The sequence below is a fragment of the Crinia signifera genome, chromosome 8, assembly GCF_055691185.1.
Source record: "Crinia signifera chromosome 8, ASM5569118v1, whole genome shotgun sequence".
NCBI classification, from domain to species: domain Eukaryota; kingdom Metazoa; phylum Chordata; class Amphibia; order Anura; family Myobatrachidae; genus Crinia; species Crinia signifera.
The window spans coordinates 78076591-78104173 of record NC_139224.1 but is presented as its reverse complement, the minus strand read 5'-3'; the positions used below and the strand labels follow the sequence as shown (position 1 = coordinate 78104173).

Genomic DNA, 27583 nt, shown 5'->3' with positions numbered 1-27583 from the left:
GTGTGTGCTGTAATGTGTACTGGGCATTACGGTGTGTGCTGTAATGTGTACTGGGCATAACGGTGTGTGCTGTAATGTGTACTGGGCATATCGGTGTGTGCTGTAATGTGTACTGGGCATTACAGTGTGTGCTGTAATGTGTACTGGGCATTACGGTGTGTGCTGTAATGTGTACTGGGCATAACAGTGTGTAATGTGTAGTGGGCATTACGGTGTGTGCTGTAAAGTGTACTGGACATTACTGTATGTGCTGTAATGTGTACTACTATGTGACCACACCACTTCCCCCAAAAAAACATGCCCTAAAATTTTAGCGTCCCTATTTTCATGTTTAGATCGTTTCCAGTATATATGTATCTTTATGCGAGTGTGCCAATTGATACTTCCCCCCCGTCCCACATGAGCCATGCTGGGGAGAAGGGGAGAGGAGGCTTTATTCCGTTGGGACCCAGAAAAGGTCCGGAAGGACCCCAATTTTTAGAAGTGAAGGGTCCCCGGGACCCACTTTTTTGGGTGCTTTTCGCGAACACTGCATAGCGCAGCAGACAGACTTGGAGGTAGGAGAGCCCTGCTGCAAGCTTACAATCTATAGGAATATGGGAGGGAAACACAAGGAGAGGCACCAGTAATAGCATAGCAGTCCCACCAAGTTACAAGTCCAGAAGGGAAGCTTTATAATACATAAGTGCCTCAGAGGGTAATGCGTGGAGAAGTTAAATATGATAGGCTTGCCTGAAGAGGTGAGTTTTCAGGGAACACTTGAACGTTTGGTAGGCTAGCAGAGAGTCTTATTGTGCATGGAAGGGCATTCCATAGGATGGGAGCAGCCCGATGAAAGTCCTGTAATAGTGAATGGGAGCTAGTGATCCGTGCAGAAGAGACGCAGATCTTGTGCAGAGCGGAGTGGTCGAGATGGGAGATATTTTGTGATAAGTAGAGAGATATATGCTGGTGCAGTATGGTTAATAGCTTTATATGCGAGTAGAAGTGTTTTATATTGAATACGGTAAGATACAGGCAACCAATGGAGGGACCGGCAGAGCGGATCAGCAGACGATGAGCGTCTTGCAAGGAAGATGTAATAATGAGATCTTTGTAGACTGAAAACCCAAACATCCAGTGAATTGTGGAGGATTTAAAACACGTCAGTGGCAGTTTGGATTACATGGTGTTTTATTGAAAAAGGTCTGTTTATTTTTAAAATAGAAAAATGCTATGATGTAGAGGTTCTGCTAGGGCTGGATCCCCCTACTTAAAGCAGGCTAAATAGCTGAGGGTCTTCCTTGGTACTCTGGGATTGGGTACCAAGATATTAATTTAAATTGTGGATCATACTCATTTGAGTTGTATAAGCACATTAAACACATGAAATACACACAAATATATTTTATTTGTGCATGAAACATGGTTTTAAAACTGAAAAAGTTTGTGTACAATCTCAGACACTGAATTTAGATGCCAAGCAATCATGTCTTTGCACATATTTAGTGCCAGTTACAGATGTAGCCAATAAGCAAAAAATAAAAAAAATAAAAGTACATTTTGGAGACTATGGTTTTTTAAAATAATTAGAATAATGGATATTTGGATAAGGAATACTCAACCTGTGCAACCGATGCCACCAGAACCCATACATTTCATACAGAAGTCCCTCTTTCCAAATGATAACAGGAGTTTAAGCTTTTAGTCATAAGTATGACTTAAAAGTATGTGGGAGGGTAAAAGAGCTTTAGATCCAGGCAGTGTTCAATTTGCAAAAAAATAAAGCAGGTGGAATAGGACCTCAGTGGTTGGTTACATAATACCTTATATCCAGTTGGCAACTTCTGTCTTCCTGAAAAAACTGTGAGAGAACCATCTTCATGTAACTATAAACTTGAAAATAAGAAAACATGAGAATGAACATACTGTATGTGTATATTCGGCACAAAGTTTTGATTGTTAGTCAACAATGATGACCTAAAAACTGATGGACATAACATAGACTTAGGAGATGCCAAGAGTAACTTCTCCCCGTGTGTACTCCCTGAAATTCTGGAATGTGGACAAATGGTAAAAAAAATTGCATGTGTATTACTGAAATAATGGCATTTCCAAAGAGTACTCCATACATAAAACATTGTGGCAATTAATTGGTTCTTGTCTGCGGAAAGGAAAAATCTCGAGATGGTACAATGAAGCAGACTTTGGGCCACATTCTCTAGGCTTCAAAAGTGATAAAATGGAGAGTGATAAACAGCCAGCCAATCAGCTCCTGTCTGACATTTTTCAAACACAGTCTGTGATATGGCAGGTAGGAGCTGATTGGTTGGCTGTTTATCACTCTCCATTTTATCACTTTTGAAGCTTAAGGCCCCCATACACTATGCGATTTTGGGCCGATTTCATCCGATTTCGGCACTTTGGGAAGATAAATCGGGTGAAATCGGCCCAAAATCGCATGTTTGTGACATCTGATCCAATCTGATGCACGCTCCCGTGCTCATCAGATTGGATCAGGTGGTCGGACCTGCTGATCATAAGATATATCGGAATCTGAGCCATCATGGGTGCTTTTTAGCACCCGCGATGTTTCAGATCCGATATATCTATAGAGCTCCGGGTACCTCCTTCCAGCGCTGTGGACCTCCTTCAACCCCCAGTGTGGAAGCAGCAGCCGGCATCACAGGAAGGGGCAGGCGCGATGGGAGGGCAGCAGTGACAAGACTTCCCTCCCTGCTTCAATCTGGATGTCTGCACAGGCTTTAAAGCCCGGACGCCCCCCCCCCCCCCCTCTCCCCAGCTGCTGAATGACAGCAGTGGACGGGCTGCAGAGCCTGGACCCGCCTGACCAGCTAATGAATGTCTGTTCCCCCCACCTCTCCCCAGCTGCTGAATGACAGCAGTGGACGGGCTGCAGAGCCCGGACCCCCTGACCAGCTAATGAATGTCTGTTCCCCCCACCTCTCCCCAGCTGCTGAAACGAGGTAAGGAAACCCAGGAGAGAGGTGACAAAGTTACATTAAATCTCTCACACAGCGAGTTCCCCATGCAGATCCCTGCTGCTATCATGGTACAAGATGTGTGTGTTAGGAAATAGATTGTCTACATATTATATGTACAACACATACACTAGATATCCCACTTTCTGCCTGTACATGAAATATGAATATGATGTGTAATGTAATATCTTATGTACTACTTAAAAATAAAATAGAGCAGATCACTGATATGTTGGTGATATCACTGAGTATATTATATGAGTAATACAGATGTCTGTGTGTCGGCATCATTGTGTTAGTGTGTTACCATATGTATGCGTGTCGGCATCCATGTGTCATCATGTCAGGGTTACTGTGTCAGTGTCCATGTATCTGCATATGTCTGTGTGTCGGCATCAGTATGTCTGCATCTGTCTATGTGTCAGCATTGGTGTATCGGTATGTTAGTATTGTTAGTATCTGTCTGTGTGTCAGAATCAGTGTGTCAGCGTGTTTGGGGTTAATGTCTGTCTGTATGTCGGCATCAGTGTGTCAAAATGTCAGGGTTACTGTGTTAATCTCCATGTTTCAGCATCTGTCTGTGTGTAGGCAACACTGTGTCCACATCTGTCCGTGTCAACATTAGTGTGCCAGGGTTAGTGGGTTGCTACATATACCGTATAACCCGCTTATACCCAAATAGCTGCCTATATACCCCTTAACACTGGACGTCCCTCTAATTGGCCGAGGCTGCCGAGACTGAGAGCTTTCTCAGCCAATCAGCGGCCTCACATTCAGGCGGACGCTGATTGGCTGAGAGAGCTCTCTCTCAGCGGCCTCAGCCAATCAGAGGGCCATCCAGTGTTTCAATGTCATATGCTGCCACTGCTGAGTCCCGCCGCCTGACAGCTCCGGTCCCCAGCCAGGTATGTACACCGCTCCCCGCCAGCGCTCCTGTCCTCCGCTGCCGCCAGCGCTCCTGTCCTCCGCCAGCTCCGGTCCCAACCAGCGCTCCGGTCCTCAGCCGCCGCCAGCTCCGGTCCCCGCTGCCAGCTCCGGTAACCGCTGCCAGCTCCAGTCACCGCTCTAGTCCCAACGCTGATTGCATTTGAGCAATCGCATGTGGTTAAAAACCACATGCGATTGCTCATGCAATTCGATAAATATTATGTGCAGCTCATAATATCTATCGATGCGATATTCGACGGCATGCCTGCGCATCGCGTCGAATGTCCCCTTCAAAATGCATGCAATCATTCGATTTATCGGCCAGATGTGGCCGAAATCGAATGATTGCATGCAATATCTCACAATATCTCACATATGTATGGGCAGCATAATACCTGCAAGGTATAGCACTGTTCAGGCCACTCCCTAGGGCCATCCCATCAGATAAATCTCATGGCACATCCAATTTGCGTCAGATAAATCACGTGATTAATCACATGTGATAAATCACATGTGATTTATCTGACACAAATTGGATGTAAAAAAATGGCACATCAAGTGTCAAATTGTATGTAGGCATCCTGGGAAGCTGCCGGGGAAGTTCAGGGGAAATCAGATGCAATTTTACAGGTCAGATAAATCTCATAGTGTATGGGGGCCTTTAGATATTGTTATCACCCATAGAGATACCCTGCCAATTTAGGTCATTAACAAACTGTCTAATAACAGGGACAATGGGAAGAATTAAATGCATGGGTGATAGTGGACATCCTTTTACCTTGTGCCTCTGTGTTATGAAAAAGGTTTGTGCATCTATTCTCGTATGAAAATGAGGTTGCGGCTAATTAGCATAAGCCATGCCCTCATTTGCATACGCCCCGCCCCCCTTTTCACCGCGCGAGTGTCCCTATTTCATTAAATCAGAAGTTGGGAGGTATGTGTTGGTAGGAGGAACAATCTCAAAGGGATGATTGGACTGGATCCTGTGGATGGCTCACAAAGGTCCAGAATACCTTTATTGTCGGTATTCATTTGTGGACATATCCAAAGGGTGACAGTCTGAGCAACTTTAATGCTGAAGAGACATTTTGTGTATACAGATCATGATTATTGGAAGGGATGTATGCAACCTTAAGATTTAAATAAGTATCTTTATTATGTGCTTCTCCCAGAGGGCCTGTATCAAAAATAATCATTACCTTTGACTTCTGTACACTGACCCTTTACCAAACAAAGGATCCAAAATGGTATCCAATATCACTTGAATGAATTTGGCAGGAGTAGAGATCAATGTCAGCATGTTGTCTGTGAATAATTTTATTTTATGTTCTATGGTACCTACATGGTACCTATAAGTAATTAACTTACATATATATGTTATAGCCATCGATATATGTTATAACTGATAGAAGGGGTTAAAAGCATTACCCCATTGTTCTTCCCTTTAATTTAATAAAACTTGGACTCCTCCATCTATTGTGTGAACCAGAGAGACTGTTAAGGGGCTGAACTAAGAAAGGAGTTGGGGAAGTCGGACTCGTGGGCACTCTGCTTGTGTCACTAATGTCCCTGCAATAAAGTTTTTGGTCTCATGGACAGTACTGAGGCAGTTGGCCACAAGGAAGAAAATATAAAGGCTGCAGCCGTTGCTGGCTGTGGCGCAGTTTACCTCAGGAAAGTTGTGGAGCAGAGCTGCGCAGCATAGTCGCAGTGGAGAGCGATGCTGGGGAGAAGAGTGACTCACCGTGAACAGTGGCCGGTCCGGTGAAGCCGTAGCGGGACCCGGTGCCTCGGTTTAGCTGACTGCGGCATCACAGAGGAGTCCGGAGCTGAAGAGGCGGAGCCGGAGTCGGGTGACGCGGTAGCTGAGGGACGGACCCGGGCGCCATTGGTGTGAGGTCGTCTGGAGGCCGGGCCTGAAGGAGATCGAGGTGTTCGGGTAGGCGGAGTGACCGGAGCTACCCCCTGTCAGTGGCTGACCGTGAAGAGGCGGAGATCTGGAGGTCGGAGAGAGTAAGGAGGTAGTGAGTGACGAAAACCCTGCACCCCACACGCCCCTATAGGGAGGAGCCATCATAGCAGCGTTTATACAGCCCAGCTGGCTCTGTCTTCTGCAGAACAGTGTGCTAACCAGTCACAGACCAATCTAAAATCCTCATAGGAGTGCTGCCAGGTGGACAGACTTACATATAGTGCAGCATAGATTCTACCGGATATCATCCTCACCCCTCAGCATTATAGGACAGCGTCAGTGTACCACCCAGTCTAGATGCGCAAGGAGGTCATTGCCCCAGCACCACCCATCAAATAGAGAGTTTCTCCCACTGTCAGCCGATATGCAACACTAGCCCATCAGGCTATGTACATTCAGCAGGTAGTCAGTGGCATTACAGTGAGCGGACACCCAGCGCAGGTCTAGGTTCAGTCACAGAAAGACAGCATAGTAACCCGGGCTAAACCCGACGAATTCAAGTCAGGGGACGCCCCAAAGGAAAGCACCTTAACCTGGAGACTTAGTCTTTTACAGAGAGTGCATTGCAGTGAGCAGGCGAAACCCGGCCTCCAGGGCCAGGGGAGGGCCAAAACAAAGAGGGAATATACCTCTTCACCGCAGTCGAGTAATACAGCATTACACAGGAGACTTGTAAAGCAGGCAGTCAGATCAGAGAATATCAGCTGATAATTTGCAGCAGAACTATTGTAACAGGAAAGGATACATTTTACTAACAGTCAGGCTTCATTGTAAGCAGAAAAAGGGTCGAAAGGATACAGGGTTGCTCCAAAATAGAAGGATTTGTCCTACTCCCTGACTTATGTTAGAACCTTGTTTACACGCCTGTGGAGACTAACTGTATCTTACTCACCTTCCACTGTTCTGTCGATCCGGGCTGTAGGCTGGGACTTTTACTAGACTGTGGCCACTAGGTAGAGCTCTGCAAAGGGGATAAAAAACGCTTATGTTAGAGAATAGAGATAAGGAATAAGTTGAAAATATTATTGCGCAATAATAGAGTGGCAATAGACTTACCACACTTATTTAATGTTCACGGTAAATGAAATGCTCGATTCGAGCTAATTGAAATACCCGTTTACAGTAACCCTGTTTATTGCCGCTTAAATGTTTGTGATAACCGTATTTATTGGTTTCAGTCAATACAGTAAGGTGTTATGTTTGGTTAATTAAGGAAACCTTGGTGAAAGGAGAGTCCTGAAGAGCGACTGCATGTTCCAGTAAAATAAAAACAACTTGTGTACCGTATTATTTATCTATTGCCAAGAATTGTTCCTGAATATATTGATTGTTCTGAAATGTTATGCCCTTGCTTATGAAAGAAATCTAGCATTTTAATAAAAAAGAAAAAGTTTTAAAACTTTCTGTGACCTTCTGTGAAGAGAAGAAAACAAAGAAAAGATAATACTTACCTACTGGGAAGCCAAACCTACCACCGGTGGGAGGTAACGCACATTATTACCCGAAGGTTTCCACTTGGCGTCACTAGAACAGGATACGACAGGGAAAATGGCGGATGAAGAAACAAATAGAGAAAATGCATCAGGGAGCCAGGAACAACAGGAACCACCGGTGGTGGCTAGCTCCTCGTCTGGCCCTGCACCTGGTCCAGTCGGGACTGGTTCTTTAGCCGACCCTACACTTAGTCAAGGTGGTGCAACGGGTGGAAGTATAGTTACAATGCCATACTACTTCGGAACCCCTTGGTTACCCACCTATTCCGGAGAAAGCCCAAGGAAAGAGACCGCTACATTTACGGACTTCAGAAACAAGATGCGGTCAATACTTAAGATATATACTCTGACGACACAACAACATGTGGAAATTGTAATGGGGCAACTGAAAGGGGCAGCCTTACGGGAAGTACTATCCTGGCCCGAGACTGAAAAGGAAACCGCGAAACAGGTGTTCAAGAGATTATCTACTACATTAGAGATCACTACGTTGTCCGAACTAAAGTCAAGGTTCTATGCGAGGAGGCAGAAGCCTGCAGAGACCTTAAGAGATTTTGCTTTGGGTATACTGGAGGTGTATCAGGACATCAAAGCAGTCAATAGTACCGAGATCCTAGATGTGGACAACACGCTTATAAGTAGACTCATTGAGGGAGTTCATTGCGGCAATATTAAGTCACAATTAAAATTGCTACGGTTGCAGAAGGTGGGAGTCTCCTTCCTAGACTTCAAAGAAGAGGCCATTAAGTTAATAGGGACAATGCCAAACACAGAATTGTCCTTCCCAGAGCTACCTGGCTTCCAGGAGAGGATCAGGAATGATGAAGACGAGCATCTAGGGGCAACTGGACCTGCCCGAAAGGTGTCTCCTGCTACTCAGCATGTGCAAGCCACCACTCCTGATCTGCTGTCCTTACTAAAAGGGCAGATAGAGGAATTATCATCAGAAATGGCTAATATGAGAAGGGATATTCAGAGACTGGCGAGTCTAGGAAGACCCATCTGCAGGCATGGCCAGAAAGGCGGGCATATTGAGCAAAATTGCCACAGTACGGAACATTTAAACGAAGAACTCCCGAGGTCAGGGACCAACCCTCGGGAGAATCTTCAATAGAAGGTCCTACATCGCAGGAATGGATACCAAAATTCATTGGATGTTGCCCTACAATGGAGATCAAAGTGAATGGAGTCAGTATACCAGCAGTGTTGGATACCGGGTCACAAGTGACTACGATTCAATGGAATGAGTTCACTAAGCATTGGAGGAAAGAAAGTATCATAGCCATACCACCGGCCGGGTTGAATCTGTTCGCCATTAATGGACAACGTATTGAGTGTTGCGGATACTGGGAGGCTGAGATCGACATAGGGCAAGCTCATCTCCTCAATCAGGGATGTTTAATTACGGCCGTTAAAGACCAATGGTTGCCGCCCATAATTATTGGAATGAATGTCCTAAGAAGTTGCCCTGAAGAACTCATCTCAAAACTGACCCAAGAACTGTTCAACCAACCTCAGACCGTGGGACGAATTATGCAATGCACCATCTATGACCGGAGAAGCCAGACGGGGAAGAGAGTTTTGGCTACACAGGTACAAGGAACCGTCAAGTGGTTTAATGTCCAGAAGAGATATGGCTTCATCAACAGGAATGACACAAAAGATGATGTCTTTGTCCATCAGACGGCCATAAAAAGAAACAACCCCTGGAAGTTTCTGCACAGTGTTGGAGATGGCGAGACGGTGGAATTTAATGTGGTGGAAGGAGAAAAGGGTGCCGAAGCAACAAACGTGACGGGCCCTGGCGGTGTACCAGTTAAAGGAAGCCGGTTTGCTCCCAACAGACGTCAGTTCCGCAGGTGGTCTTACCAGCCAAAATTAGAGGGTGCTGCCGAATCTGGTGGAGCAGGAATAAGTACAGACCAAGCCAGTGAATGGGAGAGAGTGGAAGAAGCGTTCCCGAAGCAGAGACCCATCCAGTGCAAAAGTCCACCGCCATTCTCCCACAGGCACCCTTTTGGTAGGGGAAACAGAGCAGCGAATCAGGAGCTTGACACCCTCCCCGAGGGGACAGAGGTGACACAGACCGATGGGGTGAACGAACACGAGCATCGGCATGAACTGGCCGAGAAAGTAGTGGAAGAAAGGGTGGAGACAGCCCACCACCCACAAGGGACAAGTTATGGCCAGAATGCGAATGCCGCATCGTTCCGAGTGGGAGACCGAGTTTGGAAGCTGAATGACCAACGGGGTAATGACTTAGATCCCTTCTGGGAATCTGAACCCTACGTAATTGTTCACCTTTCGGCTACAGACACGGGGTTGTATGGCATAAGAAGAAATGGAGATGACCACCAAGTTCTTAAGATGTACACAGAAACCAACTCGAGCCATGCCAGGACTGTACAGAAGAAGACGCAATACCACAAGTCCCCTACCATCCTTTGGAAGACCCTGTATTTCTTCAGCGTGTTTGGGAAATACTCCTCGCAGAGAAAAGAGGAGAGGCCGAGGAACGTGGCCCATTCCTCCACAAAGACGGTGTAGAGGGGATGTCCAGCAGACTCATTAGAAGTACCTGAGGGGTGAAAACCCTCAGATTCAGAGACTGATTATATAAGTTTAAAGTAAAGAATGGTTGATGATAAAAATGTGAATAGTAAATTGCGCGAAGACATGCAAGGTTCCACCCCGTAGGTATTGTGATTGAGTGTACATTGTGTAATACTGTTATAGTTCTTGTTGTGTTAATAAGGGTGCTGGAGGACCAGCAAGCTTTAGCGGGGAAATGTGTAATAACCATAGGTATATGTTATAACTGATAGAAGGGGTTGAAAGCATTACCCCATTGTTCTTTCCTTTTATTTAATAAAACTTGGACTCCTCCATCTATTGTGTGGACCAGAGACTGTTAAGGGGCTGAACTAAGAAAGGAGTTGGGGAAGTCGGACTCATGGGCACTCTGCTTGTGTCACTAATGTCCCTGCAATAAAGTTTTTGGTCTCATGGACAGTACTGAGGCAGTTGGCCACAAGGAAGAAAATATAAAGGCTGCAGCCGTTGCTGGCTGTGGCGCAGTTTACCTCAGGAAAGTTGTGGAGCAGAGCTGCGCAGCATAGTCGCAGTGGAGAGCGATGCTGGGGAGAAGATGAGTGACTCACTGTGAACAGTGGCCGGTCTGGTGAAGCCGTAGCGGGACCCAGTGCCTCGGTGTAGCTGACTGCGGCATCACAGAGGAGTCCGGAGCTGAAGAGGCGGAGCCGGAGTCGGGTGACGCGGTAGCTGAGGGACGGACCCGGGCGCCATTGGTGTGAGGTCGTCTGGAGGCCGGGCCTGAAGGAGATCAAGGTGTTCGGGTAGGCGGAGTGACCAGAGCTACCCCCTGTCAGTGGCTGACCGTGAAGAGGCGGAGATCTGGAGGTCGGAGAGAGTAAGGAGGTGGTGAGTGACGAAAACCCTGCACCCCACACGCCCCTATAGGGAGAAGCCATCATAGCAGCGTTTATACAGCCCAGCTGGCTCTGTCTTCTGCAGAACAGTGTGCTAACCAGTCACAGACCAATCTAAAATCCTCATAGGAGTGCTGCCAGGTGGACAGACTTACATATAGTGCAGCATAGATTCTACCGGATAGCATCCTCAACCCTCAGCATTATAGGACAGCGTCAGTGTACCACCCAGTCTAGATGCGAAAGGAGGTCATTGCCCCAGCACCACCCATCAAATAGAGAGTTTCTCCCACTGTCAGCCGATATGCAACACTAGCCCATCAGGCTATGTACATTCAGCAGGTAGTCAGTGGCATTACAGTGAGCGGACACCCAGCGCAGATCTAGGTTCAGACACAGAAAGACAGCATAGTAACCCGGGCTAAACCCGACGAGTTCAAGTCAGGGGACGTCCCAAAGGAAAGCACCTTAACCTGGAGACTTAGTCTTTTACAGAGAGTGCATTGCAGTGAGCAGGCGAAACCCGGCCTCCAGGGCCAGGGGAGGGCCAAAACAAAGAGGGAATATACCTCTTCACCGCAGTCGAGTAATACAGCTTCCCTGCAACAAACCTAGTTGCCTAGGCAACCAGCATTACACAGGAGACTTGTAAAGCAGGCAGTCAGATCAGAGAATATCAGCTGATAATTTGCAGCAGAACTATTGTAACAGGAAAGGATACATTTTACTAACAGTCAGGCTTCATTGTAAGCAGAAAAAGGGTCGAAAGGATACAGGGTTGCTCCAAAATAGAAGGATTCGTCCTACTCACTGACATGTTAAAACCTTGTTTACACGCCTGTGGAGACTAACTGTATCTTACTCACCTTCCACTGTTCTGTCGATCCGGGCTGTAGGCTGGGACTTTTACTGGACTGTGGCCACTAGGTAGAGCTCTGTAAGGGGGTAAAAAGCGCTTATGTTAGAGAATAGAGATAAGGAATAAGTTGAAAATATTATTGTGCAATAATAGAGTGGCAATAGACTTACCACACTTATTTAATGTTCACGGTAAATGAAATGCTCGATTCGAGCTAATTGAAATACCCGTTTACAGTAACCCTGTTTATTGCCACTTAAATGTTTGTGATAACCGTATTTATTGGTTTCAGTCAATACAGTAAGGTGTTATGTTTGGTTAATTAAGGAAACCTTGGTGAAAGGAGAGTCCTGAAGAGCGACTGCATGTTCCAGTAAAATAAAAATAACTTGTGTACCGTATTATTTATCTATTGCCAAGAATTGTTCCTAAATATATTGATTGTTCTGAAATGTTATGCCCTTGCTTATGAAAGAAATCTAGCATTTTAATAAAAAAGAAAAAGTTTTAAAACTTTCTGTGACCTTCTGTGAAGAGAAGAAAACAAAGAAAAGATAATACTTACCTACTGGGAAGCCGAACCTACCACCGGTGGGAGGTAACGCACATTATTACCCGAAGGTTTACATATATATGTAATTAACTTACATATATATATATATATATATATATATATATATATATATATATATATAATTAGAGCAATAGTCGGCGGCACTCGCTTCAAAAAAATACACTGACAAGAAGTTTTCAGTGGTATGACATGTTTCGGTTATTAAACCGTCCTCAGATACAAGTGACAACATAAAACAATCTTACCTTTATAGAAGTGTATAGATAGACCTCCACCTCCTTCACCACGTTAAAACCGGAAGTATTCAGTGTTACATCTGAAACCTTCCATACACCAAAGTGAAACACCATACAAAATTGCCAAGGTTCCAGCAGGTAAATCTTAAAGGGAAACATTCATAGTAAATAAACAAATCAGATGATGAAAAGTAGATGACGTAAAGTTGATTTAGCTCGACTTAATAGACAACTTCGTTTAAAAATTTTTTTTGACAGATGTCCATCGGAGCAAACTGACGTATCTGCTTGTCCGGTTAGAACAAAATCTAACTTTGATCCTGTCTCCACCAACCCGGCTATTCGCTCTTTTACCAGGACTGTTAATAATACCATTGATCATTGTGATACCAATCCACACACCAGTCCCCAGAACCTGTCTAAGGTTGAAAGATTGGCCCTAAGTAAGTTGTCGACTTATACCGACATAACTATCCGCCCTGCTGACAAAGGGGGCGCGATAGTTGTGCAGAATATGGTCGATTTCAAAAATGAGATCTATCGTCAGTTAAATGATCCACATGTATATATTAAACTTGACAGTGACCCTACAATACAGTTTTCATCAGAGTTGACTGCAATTCTGGAAAGTGCTGTGCTAAACAAAGTCATTACTGAACGGGTGAAAGTGGCCCTACTGGAAAAACATCCCAAAGTCCCTATTTTGTACAGTTTACCTAAGCTGCATAAAAATAGTGTCAATCCACCGGGCAGACCTATAGTGTCTGCCAGAGACTCACTATTTTACAAGATCGCTAAATATTTAGATTTCTATCTGCAAGCTCCGGTCCAACATAAACCAACATATTTAAAGGATACTACATCTTTCCTTGAAAAATTGAGAATGCATGGCCCAGTGGCACCGGGTACCCTACTGTGCACGGTAGATGTGGTTAGTCTTTATACCAACATCCCGCACAGTAGAGGTATCCAGGCAGTCAAAGTGCTGCTTGAGGATAACCCCCGGTATGAAGGCCCACATCTACCATTTTTTCTAGAATTACTGCGTCTGGTACTAGAAAGAAATTTCTTCATCTTTGATAGATCATTTTATCTACAAGCACTAGGGTGTGCTATGGGCGCGGCGATGGCACCGACATACGCCAATGCGTTCATGTTTATTGTAGAAGAAGAGCTGTTCTTTAAACACAAAAATCACATGAACATCGAATTATATACAAGATTTATCGATGATATCTTCTTTCTATGGCGAGGACCCAAAGAACAACTGATTGAAATGTTGGACACCATTAATGCAGCAGATATGGACATTAAATTTACATTTAACATACAGGAGGAATGTATTCAATTCTTGGATGTCCAAGTTGCGATCTCAGAAGGACAGTTCACTACAACACTTTACAGCAAATTGACAGATTGCAACAGTCTACTCTCTTACTCCAGTCATCACCCAATATCTCTAAAAAGAGGATTGCCATACTCGCAATTTTTGCGAGTTCACCGCATCTGTAGTGATCCACTCGAAGAGGAGAAACAATCTAATGGAGAGAAAATTTCTGGAGAAGGGGTATACTAAGAGACTTCTGACTAGTGCAAGAACTAAAGCTAAATTACAACCTAAATATGGAGTCACACATAAACCTGATAAAAGCAAGGACTCAATTATTTGGATCAATAACTTTTCCACAGAAACTTCAGCAATTACCACTATGGCCAAACAAATCTGGCCTGTCATTGCAGCTGATCCAGACCTTAAAGGATTTAAAGGACGTCGCTTACTCCCTTGCTACACGAGAGGGAGAAATCTGAGGGATATATTGGTTCGTACGGACGTATCGGATCTTGGACCTACAGCACCTGTGCACTTCTTGTCCCGTAAACCGGGGAATTATAAGTGCTTAGGGTGCACTACATGTAGTCATCTGCTTGCCCAGAACTATATAACACATCCCCATTCAGGCTATAAGATCAAGATTAAACAAGCTTTAACATGCACAAGCAGATATGTTATATATTGCATAATCTGCCCGTGCAGTATGTATTATATAGGAAAAACGATTTGTCAATTCCGTGAGCGTATGGGACAACATAGGAGTGCCATTAAACTCACCCTGGAGGGGAAGATAGTTGACCAACCTGTGGCCAAGCACTTCCTGGCATGCAAGCATAATCTATCAAACCTAAGATATCTAATGATAGATCAAGTGACAGAGAATAGACGGGGAGGAGACCGTGACAGGCTCCTCTTACAAAAAGAGATGCGGTGGATTCATCGACTTAAAACGATGACACCGTATGGACCTAATGAGCTTCTCAGTTATAATTGCTTTTTATAAAGTTTAGTGCTTAATACATTAACTATTCATGTATGTCTGCTTTTCATCATCTGATTTGTTTATTTACTATGAATGTTTCCCTTTAAGATTTACCTGCTGGAACCTTGGCAATTTTGTATGGTGTTTCACTTTGGTGTATGGAAGGTTTCAGATGTAACACTGAATACTTCCGGTTTTAACGTGGTGAAGGAGGTGGAGGTCTATCTATACACTTCTATAAAGGTAAGATTGTTTTATGTTGTCACTTGTATCTGAGGACGGTTTAATAACCGAAACATGTCATACCACTGAAAACTTCTTGTCAGTGTATTTTTTTGAAGCGAGTGCCGCCGACTATTGCTCTAATTATCTTTCACCCCGTGGAAGGCACCGCGCAAATTGGACTTGAGTTTATACCTGGGAGTGCCAGCCATCTTCACTAACGTATATATATATATATATATATATATATATATATATATATATATATATATATATATATATATATAAAAGAAAGGGGGAGTGTAGAGATGCTGACGAGGAATTAGGGGATGAGGGCAGAGACGCTGATGTGGGGTGAGGGGAGGATAGGGAAGCTGACGGAGAGTTGGGTAGAGGGGGTGGGGATGCTGATGGGGTGTTAGGGAGAGGGTAGGGATGCTGACGGAGATTTGGGTAGAGGGGGAGTAGGGATTCTGATGGGGTGATAGGGATGCTGACAGAGAGTTGGGTAGAGGGGGGGGGCAGGGATACTGATGTGGAGTTAGGGAGAGGGGGAGGGTAGTAATGTTGACGGGGTGGGTGCAGGCACGCTGGCAGATAGTTAGAGGGTGATGGCAGGGACTCTTACATAAGACATATGTATGTAAGACATACTTCTCCTGACCATAGGCGTTTGCTGAAATTTATTTATAATTATGCATGAATAAATAAAAATATGAGTGTAAAATATTTGTAAAAATAGCTTTACCAGAACAAATGCTCTAAATGTAAGTGTAGGGTTCTTGACAATAACCAGCATATGCAGGTTAAATGCTATTAGAGAGCCCCCCTGACTGTACCTTACTGTACATGATATTTGCTTACTCAGACCCTCCTCATGTAGATGCAGCTGGCACAGGTAGATCTCTATTGCAGAAGCTGAGTCTCTGGTGACTGGGCGCTGCAGCTATCCTTTTGATTCAAGCAGCAGCAGCCCACGGTGGAGGCGGAGCCAGGACAGAACTCAGAGCTGCTGTAGGCTGGGTGGGTGGCATATACAACTGGACCACCCCTTAGTTATGGCTGTTGGCTGATGCCACACACACACTATATCAGGCAGAGTCAGAGGGGTAGGAGGGCACCGCTCTTCGTGCTGCAGACGCTGCCGCTGCTGCCGCTGGCTGTCTGTCACTTGTGTGAGAGGCACTGTAGCAGAGTGGGGAGAGTTGTACATTCAGCGTGACACTTAACTACAGGCAAAGGCAGTGTCAGGAACACTGAATATCAGCAGGGTTGCAGAGTGGGGAAAGCGCCTCTCAAGCGACGCGCCTCCCTGCTTTGCATACCTTTCTGAGCGGGTAACGCCTGCCCTGTACCTGGCCACACTGCAGTCCAGCACTAAGAAGGGTACTTGTGTATTATCACGGGCCCCCGATTTCCATCGCAGGGCATTGTACGATGAAAATTCGCATCGCATGCGATATGATCGCATGCGATGCGATTTCACCCGGTTTCTAATTGTACAGGCACCCAGATGCCTTATTACCATGTTATATGCCCCCCCAGACCCGATTTTTTATTGTATACCCACCCTCATGGGTCATGAGTATGTAAAATGCCCCCCCATTGTTAACGCCACCCCACTATGAACGCCAACCCACGAGGGGCGGCGGTAGGCGTCCTCCGAACTTTTCATACCCCCACTATCCACATCGGCGTGGAGTTGATTTTATAAAGTGTGGCGAGCGCAGCGAGCCCTGCGAGGGGACGCGTATACCTGTGAAGTAATGCACTTCCCCTCGCGGAGCTCGCTGCCCTCGCCATGCTTCGGGCTCGGTGGCTTGCTGCGCTCGCCACACTTTATAAAATCAACTCCACGCCGACGTGGATAGGGGGGGTATGAAAAGGTCGGAGGACGCGTACCGCCGCCCCTCACGGGCTCGCTGCGCTTGCCACGCTTCGGGTTGGCGTTGATAGTGGGGGGCCGTTAACAATGTGGGGGCATTTTACATATTTATTACCCATCAGGGTGGGTATACAATAAAAAATCGGGTCTGGGGGTGTCATTTAACATGGGAGTCAATGGGAAATCGTGTTGCATCGCATCGCATGCCATTGTAATGGCATGCGATGTGACCCGATTTTCAAATTGTATACTCAGCCCGGGAAAAGGCTGAAATCGGGTCCATCGCATGCCATCGCATACCTTAATTAGTGGTATGCGATGCGATGGGCGCAGTGATAATACACAAGTACCCTAAGAAGAATGTTCTGGATTGAGAAGAGCTACTACCAGGTGTTGGGGGCTCCCTCGTATTTATGAAAGCAAATATATACATACTTACAGTACACATGGAAATAATGCAGTTTGCATTATAAACACTAGCATATAATGCAGTCCCAGAAAAAAAAGTGCAATGTAAAGAGCAATGTTAAAGGTGCCCATATACAGGTCCGATTTGGACTGTTTTCATCCGATTCCGACAGGTTCACCCAATATATCAGATGAAAACTGACCAAATCCGAGGTGTTAGACATCTGTTCGGATTTCAAGGGCATTTCTGAGTGCATCGGATTGGTCCCTGGAGATGTTATGTGCAGCACATAAGATAAATCAGAATCGGACCATCAGCGGCACATCACAAGTGTTGTTCAAAAGCTGAATCTTTCATTCAGGGCTTTAGGGGATAAAGGGGCAAATGTAAACCAATCAGCCCCTAACTGCATTTTTTCCAAATACAGCCTATACCATGCCAGTTAAGAGCTGATTGGCTGGACATTTATCGCTCTATCACTCAATTACCCTTTGTGTGCATATCTTTTTAAGGCTTAACCTTTTGAGTGCCGACATCTCTGTGAGAAATGTTCAAAATATCTGCTAAAAATTTGTTATATAAATTGAAATAAAAAATGTTGTGTAAAAAAAGATTATATTTCCTATATATGGTAAAAAATACAGTTCATTATGATGAATAAAAATATTTGCTTGCCAGTTTTCACACCAATTTTGACAAATTCACTTGGCACTCAATAGTATATATCACAAATTTAGTTGACAATGTTAAATGGTGTCAAACATTGGGGCAAATGCTCTGTATACTATAATTGTATATTATGCAAATCATAGATGTCAGTGCTGATTAGTTACCAGGGACAACTTCGCCACTGGCTCACATCTCCTATCTCAGGGTTATCAAACTCGGTCCTCAGGACCCCACACATTTCACATTTTCCAGGTCACCTGGCAGGTGCACAGGTGCATTCATTACTCATTGACACATTTTAAAAGATCCAGGTTAAGCTAATTACTGTATTCACTTGTGATTCTGTGAGGAGACCTGCAAAACACGCACTGTGTGGGGTCCTGAGGATCGAGTTTGAGAACCTGTGTCCTATCTTATTACTAATTCATACATCTGCCTCAATGTACTTAACTCTGGAATATGATGAAAAATTGTGAAACAGCAATCATAAAGCTACAGTACATGTAGTGCAATTTGAACAAAGGAAACAGAAATTCCTTGCTTTGCTTTGCATTCCTTGCTTGTCCTTACTTAGACCTGAAATATCTGTCCTAACAATGTAGTCCTTCAAGTTTTTTTCTCTTGTATTACATGACATTAACAAGATGCCCTGTAGGCATTTCAAATCCTCATCGGAAAAGACCATAGGCCACACACATTTTGCCTCTCTGCTGATAATTGTTATTTTTTTAACCCAAAAATTGCATTTCTCAGCTTTAGAAACTCATTTAGGTGGTTCTTCTGGTCCACACGTAATGCTATGAATTTCATAGCGTTGTGTGTGGATTAAACGCTGCTCGCTCAGCTGGTCCCCCCCCCTCTCGCTTGGCAAGTTCCCCGCACAAATGGATGTTTTTGGTGCGGGGGCCAAATCATTTGATAGTCGCCGTCCATCGAATGATTTGGAAGGTACACGCAAAAACTAAGACACTCTCTGGTGTCTTAGCTTTGCATGTTCCCTGTACGGCAAGAGGGTGGGCAGATGACATCCGGTGAGAGGGCAGTTTCTCAAGAAAAACCGAGACTGGGATTTGTTCCTACCTTATTTCATGTTTGTGGTCAGAGAGGTACCCCAATCCTCTACAGGGTTTAGTCCCTTTGAGCTCTTCTATGGGAGACAGCACAGAGGGATTCTGAATCTATTAAAAGGAGGGTAGGAAGAACAACCTTGTCAGGACCCTAACATCGTTCAGATTGTGTCCCAATTGTATGGCCGTCTAAGGCAGATTTAGCCATTTCTGAACAAACACATGGAAAGTGCTAAATAACATCAGAAACAAAGTTATGACATCACCGCAGGGAGTAAAATGTATGCTTAATAGTGAGGCCCTTATGAGGTCAATGGGACAATTACAAGGTTCGACAGGAAGGTAGAAGAAGGGAGGTCCAATTCTACTATATAAACCTGTTAAAACCTTGGAAGGAAAGTGCCAGTCAGCCCTCTTTGGTAGCTCAAAAGGTTCCAGAATGCCGGGTATGCAGTTAAGTCACACTTAGGGCCTGATTCTGGTTCACTTGCAAAAGCAAATCCACGCTATAATGGACAAAACTATGTGGGTTATTCTGATTCACTCAGAAAGGCACAATCACTCTCTAATGGACAAAACCATGCTGCACTGCAGGTGGGGCTGATGTAACATGTGCAGAGAGAGTTAGATTTGTGTGGGGGTGCACTTCAAACTGTTATCTATATTGCAGTGTAAAAATAAAGCAGCCAGTACAGAAACAGTAAAACACCAAAATCTAACTCTCTCTGCAAATGATACATCAGCCCCACCTGCAGTGCATATGGTTTTGTCCATTAGAGAGTGATTGTGCCTTTCCAAGTGAATCAGAATAACCCCCAATATGTTCTGCTGATGTAATATGTTCAGAGAGAGTTAAATTTGGGTGTTATTTTGTTTCTGTGCAAAATAAATACTGACTGCTTTATTTTTACACTGAAATAGAGATTTCAGTTTGAAGTACAAACCCCACCCAAATCTAACTCTCTCTGTGCATGTTACATCTGCCCCACTTGCAATGCACATGGGTTTTGTCCATTAAAAAAGAGAATTTGCTTTTGCAAGTGAATCAGAATCAGGCCCTTAATCCTGGTCAGGAAGTGATAAAATAATTGGCCCAGTATCAAGGTGTACAAATGGATGGACTACACTTCCAATTGGGATACTTTGGAAAAACAATATAATTTCCTGGAATCCAAAGCTCTGGACATAAGAAGATAGAGCTGTGAATAAAATATGCATTTCGATTGGTCTGAAAAAGTTGGATGCTTCCTGGTCTAAAAGCTTAGAGAGAAGTTGAATCCGATTTGCATTTGGAGCATTAAATAAAAACACACGCCATTACATTTTCTGAGTTCCAGAAAAAAAAGACATTATAACATTCGGCTTCATGTGCCATGGATGCTGAAATTTGACAGGAGTTAACCACTTTTTCCCATCTCGTCTTTTTTTAAACAAACAGGACAATACAAAGTTTTAAAATCCATTTTTCACCAGGAGATGATCATAGTAGTGAAAATGTACACAAGGTTAAATTGCATTTTGAATTCTTTGCATAGGCCAGTGGTTCCCAAACTGTGTGCTGTGGCACCTTGAGGTGCCACAGAGCACTTACTCAGGTGGCCTGGTTTGGTGGTCCAGGACAAATTCAAATTATTTATGGTCAAGGTAATAGGCAAAAACATTGCTTGTGGTTTCTGATACTCTAGGGCAGGCATTCCCAACCACGGTCCTCAAGGCACACCAACAGTGCATGTTTTTTAGATATCCAGGCTTGAGCACAAGTGACTTAATTAGTATCTGAGGTATTCTGATTATACCATCTGTGCTGAAGCCTGGATATCACTAAAACCTGCACTGTTGGTGTGCCTTGAGGACCGTGGTTGGGAATGCCTGCTCTAGGGTGCCATGATTCAAAAAAGTTTCGGAACCACTGGCATAGGCCAATGGTTTCCAAACTTTCTTCACTCACAGCGCCCTAGAGTAGCCTAGAGATTAAAAAAAATGTATTCATTATTTTGGAAAAATATATAAAATTAAATAAGTTGTGTCTACCTGTCATCCTTAACATCAGTTATGTGTACAGTTGTGCTTCTGATTGTCCAGATGTATTATGAATGGCTGCCACTAGCACTGTTTGACCGTAAATAATTTGATTTGGTCATGGACCACCAGCCTGGGAATTTTTTTGCAAGAATTTCGTGTCACACCAGTGTGCTTAGGCACACAGCTTAGGAACCACTGGCATAGGTATCAATTTAGTATGTATATTATATTGAGTAAGTAGAAATTAAATATCACAGTAATAGTTGTACACAAAAAAATACATGATAGCAAACAGCAATGTTATTAACAGTACGTGCTAAATTTGCCAAAATATATAGTTAATAATTTTATACAGAAATATATCGCAACACGCATTTCAGCTCATATATATAACCATATATGGGGCTAGACATGACATTTGGGTGGAGCATGACACGTCCCCTCAACGCACCGCTGCGCAAAATTTTAGTACCAACTATAATCTCCCTGAAACTAGTTTTCAAAAGTAGGTAACTATGGGTGACATTCTATGGGATGAGAGTTTTTCCCACGTCAGTTTTTCGCCCATTATCACACTTTTTTCAAATCGCATTTTTGCCTTGGATTCGCATATTTAATGAGGTGCGTGTTCCGGCAAGAAAAGTGCGATTGAGTGCGATAATGGGCGAATTTTCGGCATGAAAATGTGTGATTTTTAGGCATGAAAATGTGCGATTTTGGGTTTGTATTAAAAAAAAAAAAAAAAAAAAAAAATTGCGTGGGGTCCCCCCTTCTGAGCATAACCAGCCCCGGGCTCATTGAGCCGGACCTGGTTCCAAAAATACGGGGGACAAAAAATCTGGGGGTCTCCCGTATTTTGAAACCAGCACCGGGCTCCAACAGCCCGCAGTGTCATGCAACAGCCGGGGGACACTTTTTACATAAGGTCCCCCGGCCGTACCATGAGCACCGTGGCTGGTCAGCCTTGGACGGGGTACCTGGAGGAGTGGGGACCCGCCAATAAAGGGGTCCCCCCCCCAAGGCTTCAGCCGTCCAGGGCTGAAGCCCGGGGCTGTCACCGGCGTCCCTGGCCAGTGGACGCCGGCCTGATGGTGTAAAATCTTTCAATCCTAACATTGCTTTATACAGGAGAACTACAAGTCCCAGCAGACCTCCCCCGCAGGCTGGGGGTTTCAAAATACGGGGGACCCCCAGATTTTTTGTCCCCCGTATTTTTGGAACCAGGACCGGTCCTGGTTTCAGAAATACGGGGGACCCCTACACTTTTTGTCCCCCGTATTTTTGGAACCAGGTCCGGCTCAATGAGCCCGGGGGCTGGTTATGCTCAGGAGGGGGGACCCCACGCAATTTTTTTTACGAAAAAAAAAAAAAAACACATATTTTACCACAGAACAATGCACAGATCTCAATGATCTATCTGTGCAGGGTTCTGGCCAACTCGCATATCAGAACCTGGTCTGATTTTTTGGCGAATTTAAGACACATTTTCCAAATTCGCATCTCATTAAATATGCGCATTGTATACTTTTCAATGGGAAAACATCTGGATGCGAGTTCCGGCGCGAGTTAAAATCGCACTTTGTAAAAGTGCGATTTCGCTGCAAAATCTGTGATTTTTGCCGTTTTTCGCATCTCATTAAATATGCGAAAACGGGATTTCGGACGTTTTTTGCACAAATTTCGCCAAAAAACACAACTCTCATCCCATAGAATGTCACCCTATGTGTTATTTTCTCTCTGTTTTTTGGGTAGGTGATCCATGAAATTTCTTCTTCATTATTGAATAGAACAAAAACAGTTAATGTTTCTTAGCTTTTTGTTGCCTTGTCAATTTCTGGCATATTTTATACTGTACTATAAAATAATGTGTGGTTTTGCCCACCTACAGTTCTCCCACATGGGTGTTTAAAAATATACACACAGCACAGCATGTGACAATAATAAATCTGTACTGCATAATATAAGCCAGAATATGGATGAGAAAAATATTGCTGTGAAATATTTACGACTTTTACAAGCAGCGCGTGAAACATAATGAGTGCTAAAAACAGTGTATGTTTTGTTAATCCTACTGAATAAAACAATGGTGGATGAAATCTCAGAAATAACACATTTATTGTAACAATTTCCATGATTATATAGGGAATTCCGGGCCTAATGCTTAATTTTGCCTCTATTAAGCAATATTTCCTAACATTTTTTAATGCAAAATTGTGACATTCCCTCTGATCCACAAAATTGTGCTCAGTTCTATACATACCCTGCCCATGTATGATCCACTTTAGAGAAGTATGTATATTTGTGTAAGATTTATTTATTCAATAATAGTTATTTATACTTAGCGCACACATATTTGGCAGCACTTTACAGAGAATATTTGAACATTCCCTGCCCACTTAGTGGCACTTATAATCTATGGGGGTCATTCTGGTTGACTCGCATTGCTGCAAATTCGCAGTGGCAGCGTATTTTAGCTTACTGCATAAGTGCCACGTACACAATGCGCATGTGCCAAAGTGTTCAGTCCTCCAAATTTCAAAACTATGAGCATAAAAACTCTTGCAAATGCACAACGAAAGCAAGGAGTGTTGTGGGTGTCTCTCTGGGCACGGACTTGAAAAACTATGAAATGGCCATAAAACGAGGCGTATACAAAGAGTGCAGGGTGATGTTTTCACAAACAAAAGCATACATTGGTAGTGTTGGGAGGGAAAATCCTTCGCAAAACTAAGTAACTCCAGGGTGTCTCCTGACTACAACTAAACTGGACAGGGCTCGCAATTGCAATCACCACTGTCAATTGCTAAATTACATACACCTGCAGACTCTACTGAGGCATGAACCATACAAGTTTCTCTCATTCACCAATTAACTAAGCACATGTAGTTTATGTAGACAATTCCCGTTGGGGACCGGGGATGGTCGCACACAGGAGAAGTCTGTTTTTTCATTCTCGGAGCTCCCATCCCTGAGAATGGACCGCTTAGCATTAACAGGAGGACAATGAGGGGAGAAGAGGGGGAGATAGAGAGTGTGGAGGAGTGCCTTGTGCCACCTGGTGCTGGATGCGGCATGTTCCGGCCAGAGTCAGGCCCCCAGCACGACCCCCTGATGCGGCAGTATAACCGGCCAGTGGATCCCCCGACGGGCCCCGAGAAAATACTGGCCAGCAGGACCCCAGGCCATGGCCGCTACACCCCCAGGAACACACCAATGCACAGAGGAGGATCCCAGCCCACAGAGCAGGATCCCAGCCTACAGGGGAGGACCAGGCTGGCCTGCGCAGCAGAGGTGATTCCTGGCATGTTGGCCCCAGCTGAAAGCCCTCAAGTGGACTGTGCAACCTGTTTGCCCCCTCCCAGTGAAACCTGTGGCATGGGAGGACCCCCAAGGAGGAGGTATGGCTACAGGAATCGGGGACATCGGCGGTAGCCCAGAGAGGGCCTAACTTTGGTCCCAGGCCAACTGACTCTACCATGCCTCACTGACTCTTTCTCCCCCCACCCCCCACCACCACAGCCTCCATCCTGGTGTCACAGCTAACCATGGTACATTCAAGAGCTGGCCCTTTGGGAGGGTATGCTCAGGTCTGCAGCACGTAAAACTGCGTGCCCAAAATAAGCGTCCTCAAATGCAAACTTATGAAAATGGAAGAATTAGGTAAATGTGTAAGCAGGGGACTAGGTAGCAGCCTTGCACAGCTGCTCTGCCAAAGCCTGTCACGCAGAGCCCAGGAAGAATTCACTGACTTCATGGTATGGCCATTGATCCTAGATGGTACTGGTTTACCAACATAAACCCTCATTGCCCAAACCAATTTTTTTGCCTCAATTGGAGGACAGAAAACCTGCAGAACAATCTTCTGGTTCAGTTGAAATGCTGACACAACCTTCAGTAGGAAAGTCAGAACACTTCTTAGAACAGCTCTATCATCATGCGAAACAAGGATTGGTGACTTGCAAGACAATGCCCCAACTAAGAAACCATTATGGCTGAAGCAATAGCCAGAAGAAACACAAACTTCCAAGTAAGAAACTTCAAGTCCATTGAATGCAACTGCTTGAACGGAGTACGTTGCAACACAGAAAGAACCAAGTCCCATGGAGCCACTAGAGGAAGGAAAGGAGGATGGATACGTACCACGTCATGCAAAAATGTCTGTACTAGCAGAAAAAGAGCCACAAGTTTCTGAAAGAAAACAGACATGGCCTAAATCTGAACTTTCAAAGATTTGAGACTCAACCCCGTCTAAAGGCCATCCTGTAGAAACTCCAATAGTCTAGACAGCTTAAAAGGGAAGTACAGCAGTGTCCACATACATCTTGGCTTTTTTTTCTCAATTTGTCACAATGTAAAACATGGCTTAGCTATTTTTCCAAATGTAGCAAGTAGATGGATTCTAAACATTTTTTTGCTGCAGTAGAATTGTATAAAGTAATAGATTAGAGAAGCAAATTTGTAGAAAAATCACAAATATATGAACTTTATGGTGTTCACACCACTGAATATATTTCTTCCACACCCTATGATAGTTGGTGAAAGAAACAGTATTCCAAGGCCGTAACACAGTCTGGACCACGGCCTCCGAAAAGCCCTTCTTTCTTAACAAGGAGGCCTCAAAACTCATGTCGTCAAAGCCAAGCAAGAAAGGTCCTGATGCAGAAACGGATCCTGTCATAACAAGTCTGGTCTCAGAGGAAGATGCCAGCCTGGTGCTGATGACAAATGACAAGATAATCAGGCGTTCCCTCCTGATGAAACCGCAACGCACCTTTAGTGGAGAAACACGTCAAGATTAAGATTTGAGGCACCTAACCCAATACTACTTGCACGGCACCCCCCATCACTAACTGCGGATTTTCAGCCTGCACCGTCTACCGTCTACAGCTTGGAGCCACAGAATCTGCAACCTTGCCCAGGTGTATGCGGCTCGCTCCCTGCCGAATCAGCTAACAGCTGGGTGTAGCTCGAGCTGCGTCCGTCATACCATCAGGTGGCTGCTTTAACAATCCGGTCATACTCCAATTGAACACTACATAGCCTAGAAAGGGGTCCCTGCTGAGACAGTCCATACAACAATGTCCTTATTTTTTCAGGGGTCTTTTAGATGGCGCTGTTTTACTTGCCCCTAAAGAGCACTGAGTCACCTGTCGACCTTCCTGTGGCTGATACTCACGGGGGAGGGTCTTCAGGTGGGTCCCTTGGGGGTGGTGGCGATGTCGCATCATTGACCCTCTGACCCATCAGGTCATTCCCGGCATCCAGGAATTTGAAACCACCCACAATGTTGGCACTGATTGCCAGAAAATCCTTATGGATGTGGTCATCCACATTTTTCATAACTTCTACAGTATGAAGCTGGGCTTGAAGGATCTGATTTTGAATATGCTGTGTTTGCTCCCCTTGCCACCTTATCACATTCAGAAGCTCACTTGGAGACTCCTGAGATGGTCCAGGTGTAGGGAGCATTTGCTGAGGATCAGCTCTCACCTGCTCCTAGCTTCCTCTGTTTCCAAGGTTTCCTCCACATCATCTGAACAGAAAAAGAAAATAATATTTCGAATTATGATGTTTGGGAAAAAACATTTGGTGTTTGTAATTTACCTTCATAGTCTGCAATGATCACCTCCACAGAGAGCTCACTATCCATGTCTGAAACGTCTTCCACCTCCTCTGGTGCAATGTACATCTCAGCAAGTTGTCCCCCCCCCCAGGTCTCCTGCTATATTGCCACCGATCGGTATATTTTGCTTAAGACGAGACTTGATATCTTGCCACCTACAAATGTAGACGAAACAAAGTCAAAAACTTTGCATTAATACAAACATAGCAAATATATGTTGCAACCTACAAAAAAATTAAAAAATTACATTGATCAGTTGTACCAACGATTGCTAAACAACCAGCCAATCAACTTCTACCGGTATTTGTTCTAAACCAGCCTGTAACATGCCATTTAGAAGCAGATTGCCTGTCTGTTTATCAGTGCCCACTTTATATGTTTATCTGGAAAATACACCCCTTTGCATGTAGCTAATTTAGTACCTTCAAATACAATAGTAAACACTGAATTGGAAGTAATAATAACCGCAAATTATATACATATCCACTAATCAAACATCTGTAGGGAAATGTACTTAGGTGACAATTGAATTAAATATATGATGTTGCTATGTTGAACCAATCACAGTGTACCTATGTATTTCACCACTTTAGAAATAGAATAGATAGTATGTGATTGGTTGCCCATAGCAACATCCACTCTTCATTACAACTCTCACCTTAGCACATTTTCCCCTAGTGACAACATGAGGACATGAAAAAAGTATCCATGGTTCATACATTAAAAATGACTGCTTTTGTGTTGGGCTCCTTGCTTTCCTTCTGTACTGGGATCTGGATGTTCCCTATTGCTGGCACTTCTTCAGCAACTTCTTGTGCTGGTGAAGTTGGTGCTGGGGGAGCAGATAATGTTGCTTGTAATGTGGCAGGTTCTTCCTCTG

The 27583-nt window shown here is 44.4% G+C and overlaps 1 long non-coding RNA gene across 1 annotated transcript; it reads right to left on the bottom strand.

Moving 5' to 3' along the window:
• LOC146026229 (uncharacterized) lies at positions 1–27583 on the bottom strand. The gene is made up of 7 exons (XR_014454396.1): positions 27423–27583; positions 26685–26858; positions 11689–11757; positions 10535–10787; positions 6773–6841; positions 5653–5905; positions 1–1875 (listed from the first exon to the last, which is right to left on the bottom strand). It is a non-coding gene; the product is annotated as an uncharacterized LOC146026229 (long non-coding RNA).